Source organism: Falco punctatus (assembly GCF_963210335.1).
Source record: "Falco punctatus genome assembly, chromosome: 10".
Classification (NCBI taxonomy): Eukaryota; Metazoa; Chordata; class Aves; order Falconiformes; family Falconidae; genus Falco; species Falco punctatus.
The window spans coordinates 8,296,878-8,318,812 of NC_137590.1; the positions used below are offsets into that span (position 1 = coordinate 8,296,878).

At 40.6% G+C, this 21,935-nt stretch overlaps 1 protein-coding gene across 3 annotated transcripts in view; it reads left to right on the plus strand.

Annotated features, from left to right (window-relative positions):
* BCAS4 (breast carcinoma amplified sequence 4) overlaps positions 1 to 21,935 on the plus strand; it is a 49,786-nt gene that overhangs the window by 21,831 nt on the left and 6,020 nt on the right. The window lies entirely within an intron of this gene.

Sequence of the window (21,935 nt, forward strand, 5' to 3'; positions counted from 1 at the left end):
TTCTTGATGACTGGGAAATAAGTCTGTGTATTTACCCTGTAAACCTTTCCCTAGGCAATCCCTTCAATAGGTCACCACTTGAGAGGGATTATTTGGCTGCACAGACCTTTGAATGATTCAGTACAGCTGCTTGTTTATAAATTTGACATTGTGATTGTACTATAAATTCTGGCTCTGAATGGCAATGCTCTGTGTTGATAAGGAGTTACTTCTAGTAGAAGTGTGCAGGAAGGGACCAAATTGTTTAAGAACATCAATGGAGTTTGAATTTCTACAGCAACTTTCCTTTTGCTTTCACTGTTGCCTGAAACCTAGGAAGATCCCTTCCAACTGTCTTAAGTTTCCATATGCTCTCCAAATCTGATTCTTTCTAGTTGCCCATCCCTTTTCCCCTGTTATGTAGAATATCACTGCAGAGATGCCCCTTTGCCATCTTTTGCCATTTGAAAATTAGGACTGCCCTGACCATTTTTGTACGTGAGTTTAACTTGTTCTTAAATGATAGTATCCAACTTGTGTATCTTCTCTCCATAGCCTTGGTCAGACTGGGTCAAAAAAGTTTGAGAGTGCCCCTCTCTCTTAGTAGAATGTGTGCATGTATATGTATTTCAGCTAAGTTTTTTCCTGTTCTAATTAAACATAGATGCTATTTTAATGCAAGGGAAACATCATTCTCAGTGTTTTGCAAATATATTTCAAGGTGCAGAAAAGTCCTGTAATGCTTGTCTTTTTCATCTTTCACTGGGTTTTTTGGGATATTTGGAAAGTTGTTTCATATAGACATCCAGTGCACAGAAACACTGGGAGTGGTATCTAATCTGTGGGAGAAAACTGTGTAATCAGAATTCACTCTTTGTGTTAGGAATATCCAGATGTGGTCTGAAAAGAAACAACCTTATACTAAATGTAAATGATAAATATGACTAGGTAAGTCTTGACAGGTTGTAAGAACGTAACACCTCCTGAGGGAACAGAACAGAGGAAATAACTTTCTCATGTGAAATTAGTGGCTCTGTGGAAGAAAAGCTTTTCTTCTGCATGGGAGAAACTGTGATTTCAAATATTTTATTCAAAGATGTTATCTGTGCCCTGGCTGAATGGGGTTCAACAATCCTAGATAAAGGACAGGAAATCTATTTTAGAAAACTTCAGCCTGTGGAGTTTAAAAAAACCCTACTAGTATTTTTTCCAATGGAAGAAAACTGAATGTCAGCAACTCTTGCTGTTTTGTCATGCATCTTGTGATATCTGGCATTGTCTTAAAGCCAGAAATTTTCTTTCAATGTCATTGGCTGAGAATCTTGTCAAATATTTATTTTTAGAGTAATTTTTAATCCTTGTATAGTTGCAGGGAAGGGCTTATAAAATCATAACCTACAAAAATCTCTCATGCTGATGGTATGAAGAAAAAGTGCATATTTGTTAGATATTTTTTGGGGGAGGCTTTTTATTATCTATTTCTTTCTACTAATGTTGTTATCTCTAGAACAGCATCTGCTCATCTGAGTTGAGGTTTGCTGTCATGTCTTGGCTAAGGTTCTGGCTAATTTTTTTCCTGGCACCTGGGATAGATTCTGATAAATTGAACTGTGAAATTGATAACGAGATACGAAGCATTTTGCGTGTTACTTTCAGTAACGAGCAAAAGTTATTGAGTTATACTGACTGGAGTGTCTAGGAAAGAGACCTGTCCTTAACAGTTATTTTCAGTGGTTGCCAGTGTGAAGTGTGGAAGTAGACGCAGGCTGTGGTCTCCGTAGATTGCCAGTAGATTCATTCTCTGAGTGGAGAAAGCTCAGGAGGACTAAGGAGCTCTGTAGAGTTAAGGTTTTACTTAATGTAAAAGACAGCTAGCTGGGTTTGAATTTTCATAAATAAATCTTAATAAAAATAGATCACTGGAGTTAAGAAAACTTTCCTGTATTGAGACTTTGCTTTTTTTAAACTTTTGCAGATCGTCCTTCAGATGTAACTTGATGTAAGTTTCAGCTTCTCTATTTGATATATATTGCTGCTTTTTTCTCTTGAAGACTCCAAAGAAGCGCATGTTGGGATTTACGTTACTGTCTTTGCCACTGACAATGTGTGATCACATATATGTCATGCTACTTCTTTGTGGCCTAATTTACCTCACAAGATAATGTTTAGTGTTTCCAAAATGCGATGAGATTTTTCTGACAGCCTTGAAGAAAAATATTTGTTAAATTATTACAAAAACATACCAGATGGGAAAGATGAGAAGACAGAAAATAGAGCAGAGTATTTCAAAACTGGGGGTGTACTGTGTTCATATTTAAAACTCATTAATTTTCAAGTGGTGAATACTATCAGTCTTTTTTTATATATATATATATATATATATATATATTGGGGAAAATAAAAAAGTATGACATGCACTCAAATATTTAATGTTTAGGACTTTGCCAGCGTGTTCATCTTATTTTACCTGCAGCTATGCTTGAAGTTCATCCAGTTCCATTCTGATTTGGACTGATTCATTAACTGGTTTGGGAGCCCCAGAGAGGTCATACTGGTTCTGTGTTGAGAAAGATAATGCTTAAAGATGGGAAGATCCAAGTGAGGGGATGCAGTAGGCCCATGGCTTTAGCCCTCATTCACCTGCTTCTTTGAGGGAGCCTGCGCAGTTCTCCAAGTGAAGCTGATTTCTTGCTAGTTTGCTGAGCCTGACATATATTGGAAAAGCTTGTGAGGGGCTGCAACACACTGCTTGGACATCAAGCAATGCCGCTCCTTTGGAGGAGCAGATGAGAGTGCTTGGGGCTTGAACACTGTGCACAGGAGTAGAAATACACTCATGCACACACCTGTGTATTGAGAACGTCAGGAAGGTGGGGTGGGGAAGTGGGAGTTTGGGCTGGTGGGGTCCAGCAGGCACATGTATGACACTGTTGACAGTAACAATATGTGGTTTTCAACTGTGCATGAACAGAAGTAAAAATACAAAATACTTACTGTTCCCACTTGAATCAGTTTTGTTTGAATGAGCTTTAGAGCAGGTGTAAAAAGTCTTTGCACTAGCAATGTCATTGTTAGACTGTGCGAAGCAGGACAGAACAGTGGCACATCAATAAGGAATTGTGCAGCACATGAGTTACACAGCGATGGGGAGAAATTGTAGTGTAATTGCTGCTCTGTAGAGAGCAGTTGCTGCAAAGGGTTGCTTGTACTAAACAGGTGCCACTTAGGGGAGACATCAGCTTTTAATCGAGCCATCATGCTGAAATGGTTGTGGAAAAAAAAATTCTCCAGTTCATGAGCAACAAAGAAGTTAAAATAACAATCCAGATTCTTTTTTTTTTTAATCAGTGCTAAGATTGGCTTCTGACTTCCTGTTCTCTAATAGAAAGGGATTAGGCCCTTTATGTTTTGAAAGAGACTGAGCCAATTCCTGTTGCAAAATTCCAGTACTGAGATCAAATGAATGAATAAAAACAGTTGGGAAAAAGTTGATTTGTCAGAAAGCCACTTTCATTACTTCTCTCATCTCTTTTCTATGATAGAGTTTGTTTTTAAGCTATAATTGCATCTCACTGACAAAAGCTTCTGGCTACATGTGTAAAGATTTGTGAAATACTGCCTTTCTGTAAGCTGGTATAATCTGTGCCAGAAAATAGAAACCCAGCCTCTGCATGTAAAGAGCTCCTCCTCCAGAGTGCAGTTTCGGTGACTCTATTGGTTAGTATCGTTGAGCTTTAAATATATTCTGCAGTACATGGTTTACTAGGCTTTGATGCTTGCTTCTGAAAGGCAGGGGGGAAAAGAAATCTTCCTTCAGAAATATTTTATATAACATTTCCCTGTGCAGAGTTAAAGTGAATTAGTTACAGAAAAGATATTAGCTGATGCCAGTGAAATAAGCAGTAAATGTCTCTTCACCTTCCCCTTTTCTTACATTCCTTTTGGCTGCTCCTGTAAGGAATGCAGCAAGCAGTGGCTACTGCTCACACTATTGATTTAAGCATTTGCGTGTTATACATTGCAGTTCTACACTGGCCTGTCTTCTGGGGCAATATAGGATGTCTTCAGTTGTATCAGATTTTCTGTTTGTACTTGCATTTCTGTCTTCCGTGTGAGGCTCTGTGCCATTATATACATTGTGAAACAGGATTGTGTGCATCCATTGTTACAAAACAACGCATGTAAAATACAATTCACAATCCCAGTGGTTCAGGTTCTTATTCATAAACCTGTGCTGTGCTGCGCTGCTGTCGGGTCTTAAAAAAACAAAAGCAATAACATAATATAAGGTAAAACTTGGCTGCTGTGTCTCTAGCGTGAATGCCCTAGGGCCAGCAGAGCAGGATGGTGTGAAAGATGCTGTTAGGTCCCTTTCTTTGTAGGATTACTTGTCTGGATTTTTCTGACAACATCCCAGTTTCTTTGTTACAGGTGTGCCATTTATACTCCTGGTCTGAAGAGAAATTAACTACGTTTTCCAAAACATTAGAATTTTCTTACTAGAAAAGGATGACTGTTTTCCCTGTTTAAAGGTTTCTTTGGTTATGCTATTTTTCTCAGTTTATGCTCTGCCACCTATATTTTAAATTCTAGCTGAGACAAGGAAACATACTGCAGATTACATGATGTTAGGGTTAAACACTTCAAGTGGATTGTGATACATTGAGAAATTATTTTCTTGCCAGCCATAGTTGTGGTGAGCTTGTTGGGAACTTTGTTTTACCATATTTCTGTGGATTCTTGTTTCCACAGCATGGTATGCTCCTCCACTTATTTCTGTAACCATGTAATATATACTTTTGTAATGGTGTCTCATCAGAGGAATGTCTGTAGAAACTGTGGTCTCAGTGTGACAAAAGCAAAAAATTTCTCTGTTTATTTTGGTCCTATTTTTAATTCTGCACAACAAAAGTTGACCTTTAAAATGATTTTCTGTTTACAAACATTTTACTTAAAAAAAAAATTTCACCCTTTATACTGGGGGCTAGATGGCTTAACTGAGATTGGGGTGCTACATCTTGAAGCACATGATTGACAGTAGTTCCAGATTCAAACTGCTTTCTGGTTAAACACACGAAACAAAGGGGCAAAAGGAAACACATGCACCATCTTGCTGACGGGAACTGGAGGCATACAGAAATGATATGACTTTGTTATGGTGCTACCATAAATCCACAGTATGGCCTGGCACTACATTGAAGTCTCTGCAGAACCATGAGTAGAAAACTCTCTTCATGAAACTTGTTTGCTGAACTATCATAGTGCTTAAGCTTTCCACTTGAAGTCTGTCTCAAAGGATTAAAAAAGGACAAATGAACAAGGAATCCAGTTTACGACTGGATAAACTGGTACAAGACCCAAGAAGATACTATGAGCTACTAAAATGTTTAAACAGAAAAATCCTCACTCAAGATACTCCGCACAGCGTAATTTCTGTGTTAAAATTTGGATGAAGTTGTCGTGAGGAAATTTTGGAAAGGATTTTTTTCTGTGGATTTTCACAGTATTCTAAAGTGATACTCAAACAGTAGCAACTCTCATATAAATCACTGTTACTGTAAATCAGGTTGACTTTTTCTGGAAGTAAGTTTATAGATTAAGATGAATGAAATACGAAGGCTGGGAAATAAAGATCTTGATCCTGTATAAATACTTTCAAATGAAGTTAACCACAGGTATATATATAGCTGTCAATTCATATGCAAAGTGATCCACAAAATGGTGATAGTTTGGAAATCAGTCTGAATCTTAGCTTTCGCTAAAGTAGTTGGGATAATTTATGTACAAGGTGAGAGGTAAAGTGATGCTTCAGACACTGGTGACGTTTTTTCTTCTCTCCCTTTTACCAAATGACCACGGTGCTGCTAAAGGCCACACTGCCATTACTAAACTGCCTGTTTTCCAAAATGCCCTGGGTAAGCAAGGTCTGTTAGAAGGCGGTATAACTTTTACACAGGCATATTCTGACAAATGTGGGGTTTGCTTCCTTGCTCCAAGTAAAGTTGGAGTCTTACTCTTGCCCTGTGACACCTTCTGCTTAGGGAGTTTATTGCTGCATTCCTTTCTGCCCTCCCCCAGCTTCACACAGATGTCCAATTAACTCCCCCCTTCCTCTGCTCTTTCCTTCATCTCCTTGTGCTGCCACATAGATGTTCCTACTTGGGACACCCACCAGCTTTTAGAAGTATTTTATCGACTTATTTTTCAGTGCCTCTGCCTTTTCTGTGTGAGACTGACACATAGGAAGTCTCCTGGGGGATTCTACCGGCCTTCTCTGTGAGTCATTTTCCTGATGGTGACATTCCTGTCTTGATGGCTGTTCACTGGGATTCTGTTCAGGACTTTTTTTTAGAATTGCATGTAATCTAGGAGCATGTGGAACTGTTAAAAGCATTTAGAATAAATACCTGTATTACAGGGCAATAATGAGAAATGGGAATAACTAGAAGTCAAATAGGTAAAGTGGGTGCCAAGCTCTTGTGATGAAGAGAACAGTGGCTGGATCTTTGGTATGTTGAAGTAAAGTGAAACCAAACTTTCATTTTCTTTCATGCGCTGGGCTATTTATTGACTGGGGCAGTTTAGCGGTTGCTTCTGGAGCGCAGAGGAGGGACACTGGAGAAGAGGCAGAGAAGCCAAGTAGGGTTGAAAATCACTGTGACTCTCAACGCAAGCTGCTCTCTCTTTGAGCTTTCAGTTTAATATATGCAGTCTGCCACATCAGTTCTTGAAATAGCTCTTAAATGGGTAGCTGTAAAAGGGGTGATCTTCGTCCAATATAGTTTTGAAAGTAGGAACTTGAATAACATAACAGGACAGAGGCACATCTTTGTTTCCTAGCATCAAATCTGCCTCACGTAAATGAGCAATTTTACAATAGTCTTTAAAATTATGAAAGATGTTAATAAAAATCTGTGCAACTTGTTTTTAGTACTGGGAAAGCTACTCACAAAATGAATTCAAAGCTCTGGAAAAGAGTGGTAAGGAAGGAACTGGGGATAGTAATACTTAAACATATGGGTTTCATTAATGTGAGAATGAGTGAAGTGTTGGAAATGCTAAGTGAATTCAAGAAACACCTGGGCTACTTTGTGAAGAGGAAAGGTCTGGTGAAAGATCTGGGGTGGAAGTAAAAAGGCATGAGTTAAGCATGAAGGATCTGGGACCAGATGAGGGGTTTTTCACTTTAAAGAATGTCTTGTGTTCAAATATTTGTGGCATGAATATATCCTGTTGGTGTCCTTTTTTTCGGTTGTGTGCGACATAGGCTGTTGTCTGTTTACTTTGGTTATGACCACAGTATTATTTTTATTGTTTTTTTCCCCCCACTATTTGCAGTCATCAGGAATAGGACCCAGCAGATACTAAGGTTTCATGGTACATAATGTTGGGAAAACATGCAAAGAAAGGCAACATCCGGAGAAATTACACTGTATTGTATTTTTATGAATGTAAAATAGTTCTGTGGACTAGTAATAGAAAACAGATGAGATACATCTTTAGCCAGAAGCCACAATTTCAAGTTTCATGCACCCACTTTGTCATTACAATTGGGGCATGTATTAGGAGCCAGTGTTTGTACACGGTTACTGTGCAGTGACTTTTGTGAAAATGTTTTGTCCAGCTTCCAGTGGTTAGGTTTCCACCTCATGCACCATCATCACAGGTCCTTCTCTCCCTGACAGCTTCTGTAAAGAAAATTGCTTTTGCATTTGCATTTGCCCATCTAGGTCAGGACCTGCTGGTGAGTGTATCTGGCATGTTGGTGGTAGGTGTCATGCATCAGATCAGTCCATCAGATGCTTGCTTTAGAAGCACCCATTTAAAACATGACAGTTGTTAAAAGGCACAAACACAGATCTGGCAATTCTTTTTCCCCCCTTGGCAACAGCTAAGCAGAACTTCATGGCACATAACTTCAGAAATACTTATTCCTTGGTGGCCTGGTACCATAGCAAATTCCTTTTCGTTTGGATTACTGAAATGCTTGCATGTTCGTAAGGATTATTACTAGAAGCACACAATGTCAAATGAAATACCATTTTGGCCAGAAGTGAAATGAAGCTTATGCCACCATGTCTTGGCATCCTCAAACTCATAGGCCCAACTTGTGGGGCAAAATGCTGATCTCATTTAGTTTTCAGAGAGGTAAGAAGTTTGGACTTTTTTTTTTTTTTTTTTTAAGGATAACTTTTGAGAAGAATTAGTTTTAAAATTGCATGTTGCACAAAGTGGAGAAGCATTCTGTCTGCTGGTATCCATCCCTTCCTGGCTGGGCCATTTTCTGTGACTGGCAGGCAGTTTTGTGTGTGATGTCATGGTTGTGTAGCAGGAAAGGTGCTTTGCTGTGCTAGAGCCTCTAGGAGCCGTAGTGACTAACATTTTTTTTTCAGAGCCTCCAACACGAATGCACACACTCAGGCACACGCGCACACACTCCTGCACTGGTTCCCTTATGCGCTCTGTCTACCAACATAGTACCCTTCCCCCACCTCTTTTTCAAAGTGTTTCTCCCTGAGGCAAATTTCTTGCTGTCTGGAGTACCAAACATGCACAGGCAGTTTCTTTTTTCTTTAAGATTTCCTAGTGTAGTTACTATAAGGCAATAGCTAAAAAGACTTTTACACAGGTTCTTCTGGTTTTAGTAGTGAGACAGCGAGTGAGTGTGTGTGCATGTGTCAACCCCTCCCCTCCCCCCCAAATACAAAACTCCCAAAAAACCCCCATAGTTTATGGCTAAGTGCGGTCAGGTTTCTCCCGTTTCTTTTTTTTTTTTGAAGTGTCTTTACTCAGCAGTCACACTTTTTTCTTCTGGTAAAAAATGCAACATGAGCAGATGGCAAGTATTAACACATGAAATGCAGTGTCTGCCTGAAGTTGATTTAACAGTGCTCTAGGTTTCTGTCACTGGCTTTCAGTTAGTTAAGTAGTGTTTACAACTCAATGAATTTGTTCCACTTGAAATATTTGATGGTATGCGCTAAGGTTCAGCTGTAAAGTGATCTTTTAGGAGTAATCGAGGAAAGCATGAGGTTTCTAGACACTGAGCTTGTGGTTGGTTTTTTTCTTTGACTGATTTTAACATTTTTGCCACTAATATGAAACTAAAAAAGAAAGGCAGAAGGAACCATAGTAGACAGCAATAGACAGCCTTTTACATTGTGATGCTTCTTTGAGCACTGCAGGGATACCTTACGTTACAGCAGGTCCATCTTTGAACCGTGTAGTTTGCAGTTTCATTTCTGTTGAACGCTCCTAAACCTTAGGTAAGGATTTAAAAAACAAATGGGGTTTTATGTAGCAAATCAGGCAACATTTTCATATTTCTGTGTGGTCTGCTTCCAAGCTTGCTTTGGAAGTATGAGTGCAAACTATTAAATCGTCTGCTATATATAAATTAGCCCACATTTGGCAGCAAACCTGCCTAGAATAGGGTGAGCAAATTCAGTATATTTTCAGTTCATGCGTAAGACTTCTTACTACACCACCACATGCTATCTACCTAATAACATTTGAAACTAAGCCAGCTCCAAGAATTGTATTCATAGTAAGAAACAAGTTGCTGGCAATTGAGCATCATATGCACTTAGTATTTTACACAGCAATTTTCTCTCTGCATAGAATGCTCCATTCGTCAAAACTATCTAAACCCTTAAACCTGCAAAACAGTACTTCTTGTCAGGCAACCTGTAAGCATGAGTGCACAGAAAGGGTTAATATAGTTTACTATTTGAGCAATCAGTGCCAAAATTGTATATTTAAAAGGCTTAGTTTCTATTTCTGCCATTGGTTTCTGAGTTTTGTAGAACTGTAGATTTTAGTTTTGTTAGGGCTTTTGTAAAATGTTACTCACTTTAGTAACAGTTTATTCAAACAAGCCTGAAGGTCAATCCCTGTACTTGGTTCACCTTTGACTTGAAACATCAAGATCACAACTGCTAGGTAAGACCGAACTAATTGCTCTGGATATGGGCGAGTGTATCTTTAATACCTAAAAACTGACAGTGACTTATCATATGCTTTAGGAAGGCTTCTCTTTCAGGTAAACAGCGCTTAGTGAAGTACCTCCGCACACAGCGAGAGGTGCAGCATGCTTGAGGAGGTGGGAGGTGGCAGGATTTTTGCTACCCGAGAGATGATGGTAGGGTAACCCCGCTGCGGGGCCGGGAGCGCTGCTCCCGCTGCATGCAGTTCATACCCAGCAATGAGACTTGTTAGCCCATGCGCTTTATTGGGCTTTATGGATGTGTGACATCATTGGCAGCCAATCAGAAAGTGCTTTAGGGCAGAGTTTAAAACCTATTTCATAATATATTTATATTCAGTGCAGATATTTTTGGGCTTCAGTAGCATTCATTTTGTCGCAGAGTCCATGTGTCAATATGGCTTGGGGAAAAAAAGGTATGAAAATAGCATGTTTGCCCTTGGTTTTTTTTGTGATTCAGCTGTGTGGCGAAATGCTATAGAAAGTGTAGCTGGTATGCTGCAAAACAGTTATTATGGAAACGATTTTTCCTCCAGCAGCAGTTACGCTGTGAGCCAGTCTTGGGCGATTGTTGCGTGCTCCCTGCTAGGCTGCTTCTGCTTAAATAGCCAGACCTGCAAATATTTCCCAAGCTGCTCTGGTTTGCCAAGAAGAAAAACGCAAGACAGTCTGCAGAAAATGTGTGCGTGTGTGTGCCAGGCAATCACCCTGGCAGCACGGCTGCTGCTCCGGCCGGGCTTGGCTGGGCTTCGGTTCGGTGGGGCTGGGCTGGGCTCCCCCAGCCCCGCAGCCCCCGCGCCCGGGCGTGCGAGGCACCTTGCCTTGCCTATGCCTCCTCGCACGCAGAATGTCTTACTCTCTGCTGGCTGGCACAGCTTTACCATATTGAAGGAGGACCATTCACCGATAGTGTCTCTTCCAGGAGGGTCTGGTTAATCCATGCAAACCCCGCAACGTCCCTGCTTAACTCTTTCATTTCCAGATTGCCCCCTGTAGCAGGACCATATGGGATTGTAAATCCAAACTATTACAGTAGTTTCCAGACTGTAACAACAATTTTGGTATCAGTTGTTACTAAGACAAAACTGTATTTCTATTTACAGAAAAAAAGAAATGGAGGCTTTTATCAGTGGTGGGACTATTATTACTTCTTACTTTATTTTTATTTTGGACTGTTTCTCCTCCCACTTAAGCACCGGGGCTGTGCTCGTGTCAGGTTGCTAAAAGTCACTATTCACATATGTTCCAAAGCATACAAGTGCAGTGCTGACTCCCTCATCCTGTTGTGATCCCAAAGATTTTTTTCTTCTCCTGAGCAAAAGACTTGGAAAGAAGTCTTTCAGATGTTAGCTGTATCTTTAGCATGCTGTTCAGTGTTCACAAATGATTTAGAAAATGAGGCATACAATAAGATGAGAAAGCTTGTTGACATAGTTATTTTGAGATCACAGAAGTGAATGCCAACTGCAGAGAGCTGTAGACAGATCTTGCAACATTGAGAGACTGAGTGGAAAAACTTGTAGCCAAAATGAAATGTCAATAAATATAAGGTGATGCAAACAGGGGTGATGTGAGTGAGCCTTATGTGTATGGTATTGAGCTATGAGCTAGCATTTTTCACTAAAGAGATCATGGAGTAATCAAGGTGGCCTCATGAAAACCTTCAGCTCACAGGTCAATAGCAGGCAAGAAAGAAAATTGAATGTTAGGAATTATTAGGAAAATTACTAGGAAAAGTACCAAGAAAGACAATAAAAATCTTCTTGTGCCCCTCTGTAAATCTGTGGCTTCATCTTTAATATTGACTGAAATTCTGGTCCTGTTGCAGCAGAACTAGAAAAGGCATCTGGAACAGAGTTGGGAACCACATCCCTTTGGGAATCAGCTAAGCAGACTATGATTTTAGTCTTCTCTTTTCCACACTGAAGAAGAATGCACTAGAGTTCTTTGAAATCTAAAATTGCATGAGACAGTAAGCAGAAATTATTACCAACAAATAGTCTCAAGATGAAGTAAAGGAGGATTTTTTTTTTCATGCAATACACCACTGGAACTCACTGTTGCAGTTGTATTAAATGAAAGAAGATTATGTATGTTAAATTCAGTCAGAGAAAGTAATTTAGCAAAGTTACCTTTCTATTTCTAGGAACCCATATGCTGCAAATTCCTGTAGGTTAGGAGAGTATTCAAGGCAGGAATGCTGCATACTTGCCCTGTTTTTATACTCTAAGCATCAGCTGTTGATCTCAGCTGGAGACAAGTTACTAAGCTTTGATTTGACAGTGTAGGCACGCTGGCTATTCTTGTATTTGTGGACAGATTTCTTCTTGTACTACTGTAGAACAGCATTACAGCTGCTGACTAGAGGTTGGCATACAAGCCAAACCTCATTGATCTTTGTTTCCTCCTGTATTACTCTTGGAAACTATAATTTTCCATCTCCTATGACTTGTGGGTGGTTCAGTCTCTCTGTTTGTCTGAATGCCTTCCCAATGAGCATTAGAATATTGTGTATTTTGTCAGGCTTTTGGTTTTGCCACATTTCTGGTACCTGCTGGTTTGTCCAAGGTGATGTGTGCTTTCAATTCCCATTGTCTTACATGGAAATATAGTAGGACTAGGATCTACCTGTTTTAATACTTTTCCTTTAGGAATATTACTTCTAGCACTTTTATCTCTTAGGAATGTTGAGCTTCTTTGAACCGTGAAGTCATCGAGAATGATATGACTATTGTGTAACTGCGGATAAGGGGAGAGCAGTTGATATCCTTCCTGTACCTTGTCTTTAGATACAGACACCCACAGCATCCTTGTATCCAAAGTGGGATGTTGTGATCTAGATAGGTGGACTGCTAGGTAGGTGAAAATACTGATTAGGTCATTAGACTCAAAGGGTTGTTGTTAATGGTTTGTACGCTACTTGGATGCTAGTTACAGGTGTAGTTTGTCATTTGCCTAACATCTTTATCAGTGACCTGGAGGAGACAGAATGCACTCTCCTCAAAGTTTGTGGGCTGCAGTGAACTAAGGGGTGTGGTCCAGAACAGGGCTGCCTTTCTGAGGACATCAGCTGGCCAGAGCGATGTGCTCATGGGAATCTTACTAAATTCAACATGGACAAGCGCTAAATCCTCCACCTGGGATGGAGTAACACCCCGCTGTGGTACAGGCTGGGGACTGACTGGGTGGAGAGCAGCTCTACCGAAAAAGACCCAGGGATCTTTTTTAGATATTAAGGTAAGCATGAGTTAGCAGTGTGCCATCAATGAAGGTCAACAGATGATTGGGCAGTATCAGCAGAGACGTGACTGGGGGGAGTGATTATTCTTTTTAATTGGGCATTCCTTAGACTTCATATGGAATACTACATCTAGTTTTGGGGGCTGAAGTACAATAAAGATGTTGATAAACCTGATTGAACTCAGGGGAGGGCATCAAGATGCTTGGGCTGAACAACATGATCAGTGAAGAGAGGCTGAGACACCTTCTTCATGTTCAGCATGAAGAAGAGAAAACTTACCCGGGACATAATAGCAGCCTTCCAGTGTGCTTAGTAACTTTCCAAGAAGGTGAAGCTACATTCCTTAGTGAGGTGCACACAGGTGAAGGGGAGACAGCAGTCACATATTACGATGGGATGTTCTGACAGCCTCACCCATTCCTTCAGTGCTGCTGGACCTAGTGTAATAAAATTGGTGAGTTTACGTATGAAGTTTCATACTTCTTCATTGCACCCATTTTACAGAACCAAAGTACAGAAACTGTAAAGGCTCTTGGTTGGAGTCACTTAGACTACATCCAAGTACCTTTCTGGTATGAACTTGAGCTCAGTTTTGTCTCACATCCATTCTACCTGATTGCTTGTTCATAGTCTTAGACCAGGAGTTGGAAGGTTGTTTTGTACTATGATAATACTGAACCAGCCAGCAAGCTTGGGAAGCAGGCTCTTTCCTTGTCTTAGCTACTGCTTTTGATTCAGAGTGAATCGTTCACCAGGTTAAGAAAGGGAGTGTGAACTCCTTGTGCTTTGCCATGGCTATTTGGTCGATCTATATTTTTATTAGCCTTATCTGTTCGCTTTTATAATTACAGACTCCTCCTGTATATAATGCTGCCTCATGCTTCAGATGGATGGTATTATTTTTGTTTACTTTTTTCTGTGGTATTCCAGAAAGTGAAAGCAGTTTGAGTTGTTCCTTGGGGACCTCAGCTGCTGTTCCATCTGCAAGAGGCTCCAAATGTTTAAATGTCTTAGATGAGAAAATGTGTCGGTATGAATTGATTTGCAAAGGGACCCATAATTTGAGGCTGTTACTATTCTGGTATTGTATGTGCTTGCCTCAGACAGTACAATAATAAAGAAAAAGAAAAACTGCTCATAAAAGTCTAGGACTGGCAGCCTTGGAGCCTGCTGCTGATGCCTTAACTCCATTGCTTCAGAGAGACTGAAAGCCAGGATAAGATGCCTAGCTGAGACTCCCTAGCCATTTGCTTTAGCACCTTTGTGAAAAAAGGTATGTCACACCTGCTTTGAAGGTCTGTGGATATAACTATCAGTCCCCTAGGAACTGGACTGAGGCTGGCAACAAGTGATACATTAGTGAGTAATATATTAATTCATTTTGAGTATTGGACATGAGTAACAGACATAGCAGCTGACTTGGACTTTGCACATTTTACATGGAGTGCCACTGGATCATGCAAGTGCAGCATGGCATTTTTTTTGATTTATAATTTAACTTGTGCAAAAAGGCAGAAAACCTACTTAACCAAAACCTACCTAAACCTAATGCCACGTGGGGCTTCCTCAGCAGTTAGGGAATACTATAAGTAGCCCAGAAATGCTGAGTTTAAAGCTTAGGGTTAACACAATTAAACCACAGGCAGAGTTCAAGTAATTTATTGCCTCTGTGCCTCAGTTACAATGCTCAGGGTTGGAAGGGAAGTTACAATCACTGAATAATAGAAGATAGAACTTCTGGAGTTTATCAGGTCCAGCACCCTACTGAAAGCAGGGTTAACTGATGTTAGACTAGGCTGCCCAGGGTCTTGTCCAGTCAAGTTTTGAACATCTCAAAGAAGGGAGATTTTACAGCCTCTCTGGGCATTTCTTCCAGTCTTTGACAATGTTTTTTTTTTCCTTATGACTGACTGGTATTCCTCTTGGCAACGTCTATTCATTGCCTGTAGGTGTGGGGTGGGTTTTTTTGCTGTGCTGTTCTGAATTGAGTCCAGCTCTGTTTTCTCTATAAGCAGCTCTGTCTTCATTCATTAGATAGTTGAAGACATCAACTAAATTGCATTTCTGTTCTTCAGGCTGAAGAAACTGCCTGTCTTAACCTCTCCTCGTAATGTATGTGCTCCAGCCCCCAAGTATCTTGGTTTTCTTCTGCTGGATTTGCTCCAAGTATGTCAGTCCAGTAAATCCTTCACGAACTGGGGAGCCCAAAACCAGACACAGTACTCAAGATTCAGTCTTATGCCAAAATAGAGGGAAGTGATTGCGTCCTTTGGTCTGTTGGTTGTGCTTGTACTGAGCGCAGTGTGCTGTTCACTGTCATCACTGCCAGAGCACTCTGCTGATTCAGGTTCAGCTTCTTGTCTCTGAGGACCACCAGTACTTTTTTTCTGCAAAGCTGCTTTCTAGCCAGCTGTTAATTAGGTTGGCTAATAATTGTTTGCCCTTATTAGATCTGTGCTGACTCTTTTCAATCACCTCCTTTTCTTTGAAGTGCTGGAAATGGATTTCAAAAGGATTTGCTCCATATTTTCTTTGGGACTGAGGTTAGACTGAACAACCTGTAGATCCCTGTATCTTCCTTCTTGGGCTTCTTGAAGATAAGCATGACATTTTACTTTTTTCTAGTCTTTAAGAACATGCTCTGATTACCCTGACCTTTAAGATGACTGACAGCTGCCTCACAATGATGTGAACCAGCAACTTCTGCATCCTCAAATGCATCCATCTAGCCCCATGGGTTTTGTTGGGTCTTTTAATGTTTTTTTTCCTTCTTAACCAGTGTGCTGTAATAGCCTCTGTTTGGATCTGCCCTTGTCTTACGCACTTCTTAAATTGTGCCACTAGGCTGGGACCTGGGGATTCTTGGAGCACACCTTGCAGTAAAAACCAAAGCAAAGAATGTATAGAGTTATCTTACTAGTAAAATGAGAATACTTGTGTTAGAAGTATACTGTGAAGGTCAAACAGCCAGTTTCTGCTTATTGTGCTCCTGCAGGTCAAAATGCTAGGTATTGTTATTATTTATCTTAGTTTTTCTCATTCTTTCGTTCTCTCCTGTTCCCTTTTGGCTTTCCTGAAGATGAACACATGAGGAGTAGCCCCAGATACCTTACTGCTTCTTGTTAAGAAATACATTGAGAGACTGAGAGTGCTGAAGGCAGGGCAGTCCGCCTTAGGAAGCCTCATAGACACAGACTGTCAGACCGATCACAAATGGCAACAACAAACCAAAATGCAGACTTTCCTTTTTAAAGGACATGCTCCTTCTGGCAGTGTATCGGGAAAATGATTATAGTAGTGAGAAGCTAGATCCATCACTGAAGAGAAGAAAGCCTGTGGATAACATGCCTAAGCACAAAATCTTAGACTGTACATGTAGAACACATTTTGCAGTGAGATTCTTCAAAGCTGTCACTTCTCTTCTGCATCCCACACTCTTTTGGCAGAAGAAGAGCTGCTGCATCCTTATGTTTCTGTCTCCTTACTGAACAGCTAATAAACAGTGCTTTTCCATCATTTCAGCAAGATTATTGATTTGTGCACTGATCATTATTGTAGCTGTTGAACAGATCTTTCCTGAGGAGATTGAGGGGAAAAAAGGGGATGCTGTGGGTTTTCTCTCTTTTTAAAAGTTCTTTTTTTTAAAAAAAGTGCCTTTTCTAAATTCTCTTGACTTAATGTATCTCATTACTATTTATGGGATGAAAATAGCTGTTTGACAGTTTTTACATGTTTTCATGATAGTGTACTTCACAAAGCAAAGCCTGATTTATCCTTCCCTTGAAGAGATTCCAGTCCTAAGTCATCAGTGAAAGGTTATAGTTAATGACTAATTTCAGCCAAAAGGATATATATGATGCTTTCTGGAGCTTGTGTGGAATTGGCCTTGCTCTGAAGTGCTTACACAGAATATTTAGAAGAACAGGAAAAAAAAGCTTGTGATTTATGACAGAGATGATAGTATGATCATGCTAAGAAGGATAAGGCATGTACAAAGCAAACAGGTGAGGGAATGAACTCGATTCTAATCAGTAAATTTCCTATTTCTGTTGTGTATTATTTACTTCATAAGTGGTTTTACGAGAGAAACCTGCACAGTCAGCCTGTGAACTATTTACTGTGCTTTTGAGACCTATAAATAATACTAGAAAGTGATATGATTGCCTTATGTTTGGAAAGGGTATGCCTCAAAGTTTATATTGTCCTCTAATTAGGAGACTAGTAACAGACCACCATAGAAAGAACTTTTTTACTTCCCCCCGCCCCCAATCCGTCAGTCAATCAGAGACAAGAAAATTGATGCAAGAATCAATAATTATCTGGAAAGCCTTCACAGCAATCCCATAGGCTTGAAGGAAAAGGGGAAGGTAAGATGCTCATGAGACAGAGTTCTGTAGAGTGTGAATTTGGAGAGGTTGTTACTGAAAACTTCTGTGAGTGCTGTGGATGAGGCCAGATGTCCAGCTTGGCTGGCTGCAGCTCATGATGGACATGGGTACTGGAGTCAGAAAGGATTTTTGTATTTTCTCAGGAAGAAAATTCTGCAGCTTGTGCTACTCATCCGGTCACGTTCTGGGTTTACGGAATGATAGATGGATTTCTTTACCTTGCTGAGATAGTAAAGATGCTGTGCGTGTGAAGGCGAGAGTGGAATCCAACTCTTGCAAGTCATGCTGAGTAAAATATATGTGCTGTGGGAGACAAAAATTGGCCTCTGAAGCTTGTGTTCTGAAAATCGGAATGGTTTGACATTACTGTGTTTGCCTTAGGACAAAAACTACTGCTGTCCTGAAGAGGAGAACTTAGTGCCTGTACTCTGGCTGCCACAATTAATAGTTTTGGCACCTTAGGCACCTACTTTCATCAGTGATTTAAGGTAGCGTGCCAGACTGAACTAGGGTGGCTGTGATGTGGTGACACATTTCCTTCTGCTGATGGAGGGGAAAAATAACCTCTGGGGGAGGAATGGGGAGGACAGCTGTAGGCGGTGAAGTTTTAAACCAGTGCTGCAGGCTCTGCTAGAATTCCTCTGTCAGTCCTGATTTAAATCTGGGCTCTGCCATGACTTGCTGTCTGTTGGGACGTTATCACGCAACCTTTCTGCCTTGGTTTCCCAAGGTGCAGTAGTGTTTGCCTAGCTGGTAAGGCTATTGTCAGGATTCATTCTCATCTTCAGTCTATTTTGAAGTTGCCAATTAAAAGGCGATTCCTTGACGCTGGTTGAAAACTTTTGAGAAGCATTAAAAGCTTCTGAGTTGTTAGTTAGCTAAAGATAAGCCTTAACACTGGTTTTACGCTGCTTCTTTCTTCCCACTTGCATAGATACATGCTATGTTACAGCTTTAGTGGCATGTTTATATCTAAGCATATGTTTTTAGATATATAAATATAGATATAAAAATAAGCCTACGCTTATGTAAGAACTGATTTTTGTTTGTGTTGGCACAGTGGGATTGGTAGACCCACAAATGGGAGATAAGAATTACTATGGAAACCAGCCGTAAGGCAAAGAGGTCTCTGATGTGGCAGTAGTGGGCATCAGGCCCCTTGTTCTCTTTTAACAACATCCATATTCAATTACTTTCTTGGTACATAGCAAGTGTTTAACAGAGAAGAACGTGTGAGAGAGGATTTGTTGTGCTTAGCAGCAGAGCTGATGTGTGAAGAACATTTTGGTTCTTTAATTCATACTTTTCCCAAAAGTGTGTCTCAAGAGTCTAGTAGCACTGTGTTGACAGCAATCAAAAGGCAGCTGGTTGGAAAAGTCAGAGTTGATGGGTTTTTAAGAAGTCGTACTTTAAGTCTATTTTTATAGAAATGAAAATTATTTTACCAGTGTTATATGAAATTATATTAAAAAATTAAGATCCAGAGGAATCTACATCATAATTTTTGAAATTTTGCTGGACAAAAGTGAGAATGTTTGCTTGATTTTGGAGCTGCTGAAGAATCAGGTTTCAGGTTTTGCCCTGTTTTGATTTCTACAGTCTAGATATTGATTTTAATACTTGCAAGAATGACCAAATCTGAAAAACAGTTATTGGCAGATAGCCAAGAATCCATTTTTGTCTTTCATAGCAGAGTTCAAATTTCTGTTGCAGGTTTCTGTAGGGAAGTGCTCCTTGAGCTGCTTCGTTTTCTTTGAGTATCTGCAGCAGTGCCGATCCACTCCAGCAAGCTTGGCAGTCTTTCACTGTAAACTAACAGAAGCAAATATGTTTATTGGTGTCAGGGGAAAGGTGTATTAGTGCTGCTTCAGGTGGTAGGCAGCAGATGTAAAAGAAAGGGATTCAGGAGCTCTGGAAACATGGATAGGACTTAAGTCATTACCACAGCCCAGCAACATGGACAAAATATTTTATTATTGCTCCTTTCTGTGCTTTGAAGCAGCAGAATTGATCAGTAGCTCAGTTCGGAGGGATAACTACCCGTGTACAGTTATTGTAAATACATCTAAGTTGAACTACCAAGGCTTTAAATTTGGTAGCCTTAAAGAAAACTTTTTCCTTTTGGTTTTGTGGTTGGTTTTTTTTCAGTTTGGTTTGGTTTGGGTTTTTTTGTGTGGATCTGGAATAATTGCTGTCAGCTTAAGCATGTAAGGTTCATGTTACCAAAGACACAGCATGTGGAAGGTTAACTTCTTTTTTCTTTGTGAAATAATATCCCTCCTCCTTTTCTCAGGTAATCTACTCTTTTTCTCAGCCTGTGAGAATAGCTCGGTGTTTTAGCTGTAACGGTCAGGCACACTGCAAATAGCCTGGATAAACGTACTGCTTGGAATCGGGTCAGAAGTCCTTACAACGATGCCAAACCTTCCTGCTGGGGCACTTGGTGGCTGTACCGGTGCCCCTGTGCCACCGAGGCCGTACCTCCTGCGCTTGCTGAGCTGCTTCCTGGAGTGTGTTTATCGTACATGGGAGCAGGTGAAGTGCTGCCTGTTCCCGATCTGTTTGGGAGGCTGTTGGAAAGGGGAATAGCCAGCAACAGACGGATGAATTGTCTAGCTGGGCTGGGCCTATGGTCCCTGAGGGGTAGATGCCCTACATCTGCGTTATAAAAGCAGTACCAAAGTGGATTTCTGGACCATCTTGTAGATACTTGGATAGAAGGGAAACAATTTTCTGTGTCCTCATCAGCAATTCTTACAGCACCTGCCTTAAATGTAATGTTGCTGTGCAGGCTGACTTAAGCCTGGCCGTGAAAACGAAACAAAGCAAGCAAGCACATTCAGTCCAGCATTTCTGGTTTTTGTTTTTGTTTTTTTTTCGATAGAAGGTAGAATCTAACTCTGTGAACTAAGCTGTTTTCTGGACGTGATACAACCTGTAAGCGATCACCTTTTGACCCAGCTTTGTTGTTCTGATGCTGCCTAGGAGTTGTCAGAGTAACCACTATGCTCTTAAATGGGTAAATTTTTTACTGCTCTTGTGTATTTAGCTTTATCAGCCGAGGGCCTGGCTTTCAGGGGCTTCAAACTGTATTTCTTAAGGGGCGCTTTTGGTGCTTTAGATACTCTTGACACACAACTTGTCTCCCTGGATAACTTGGCTGCCTGTTAAAATGCAACTGACTGAGGTCTCTAAAGCTGCCACCAGAAGTTTTAATCTTTCAGGCATGATTCTACATGCCATTTCTTTTATTTGCCTGCAAGTGCAGAGGAGTTGTGCATACTTTATTTTCCAAAGCTCTCGCAAATGTTTTTTAATCCTTTCACTTCTACTATTTGATCTAGCTTCTTGTTACACTGCCTTCCAAATGCTAAATTCCCCTGTAATTCCTTTAATCTTTATTTCCTCTGTTTATTCACTCATTGCTGGCTCTTTAAGTTAATTAATAGTTTCCAAGTTTGGGACAAAGAATACAGGGGGTACAGGGCATCTCAACAGTGGTCTGTTCCAGCCTGTTTTTCAGGTGCGATGTAAGCTGGCGATGCTGTGCTCTGCCTGACCTAAGGGATGAGCTCAGAGGAGCAAACCCCATTTCGGTATTTGCGGTGAATAGGTGCCGACAGACACCAGTGACATGACAGAACCTTGCCCGAGGCCTTTATAGCCTGGATCAGACATAAACACAGTTTAGTTTTAGGGCTGCTTGGCCTTTGGCAAACCACTGCTGTAGTCAGCACCACTGGTTGTTGTACGTTATGGTATGGATGCCATCCTAATGAGAGCACCTGCTTTCTAAGGGCCACGATCTGGTCTTTATTCCATTGTGAACCACGTGAATCAAGTGATCTAGAGGTGAAAAGCTATTTGCTACTACTTAAAACCTCTCTCTTTTGATGACTTCAATAGGCTTTGGAATTTCAAGACGTTTTCTCCCTCTTGCCCCCCTGCCCTGGCCTCCTTAGCAGGCAGCCATATCGCTTGTCCTTTAAGTTTCACAGCAGCCTGACCACAAAGGAATTATTTCATCTTCAGTCCCTGTGATGTGCACAGCACAGAGATTCCTCATGCCCTTGTCTTTTAACCCTGTGTGCCATTTGTACCATTGTGGAAAAAAAGCTTTTCTCAGCCCCCTTCCTCATAAAATACCATTAGATTATATGGATTGGTATCTTCGCCTCTCATTTAATATTTATTCAGCAGCTATGCTTTAAGATAATAAATACCGAAGTAGTTTCTTTAGCATAGCTGGTAACAAGAGTGTTCCCTGATGAGTTTGGCGTGGGTAGCTCTAAAACAGGAGGAGTCACTTCTGTAAGAATTTATGGCACATTACAGGAGGTCA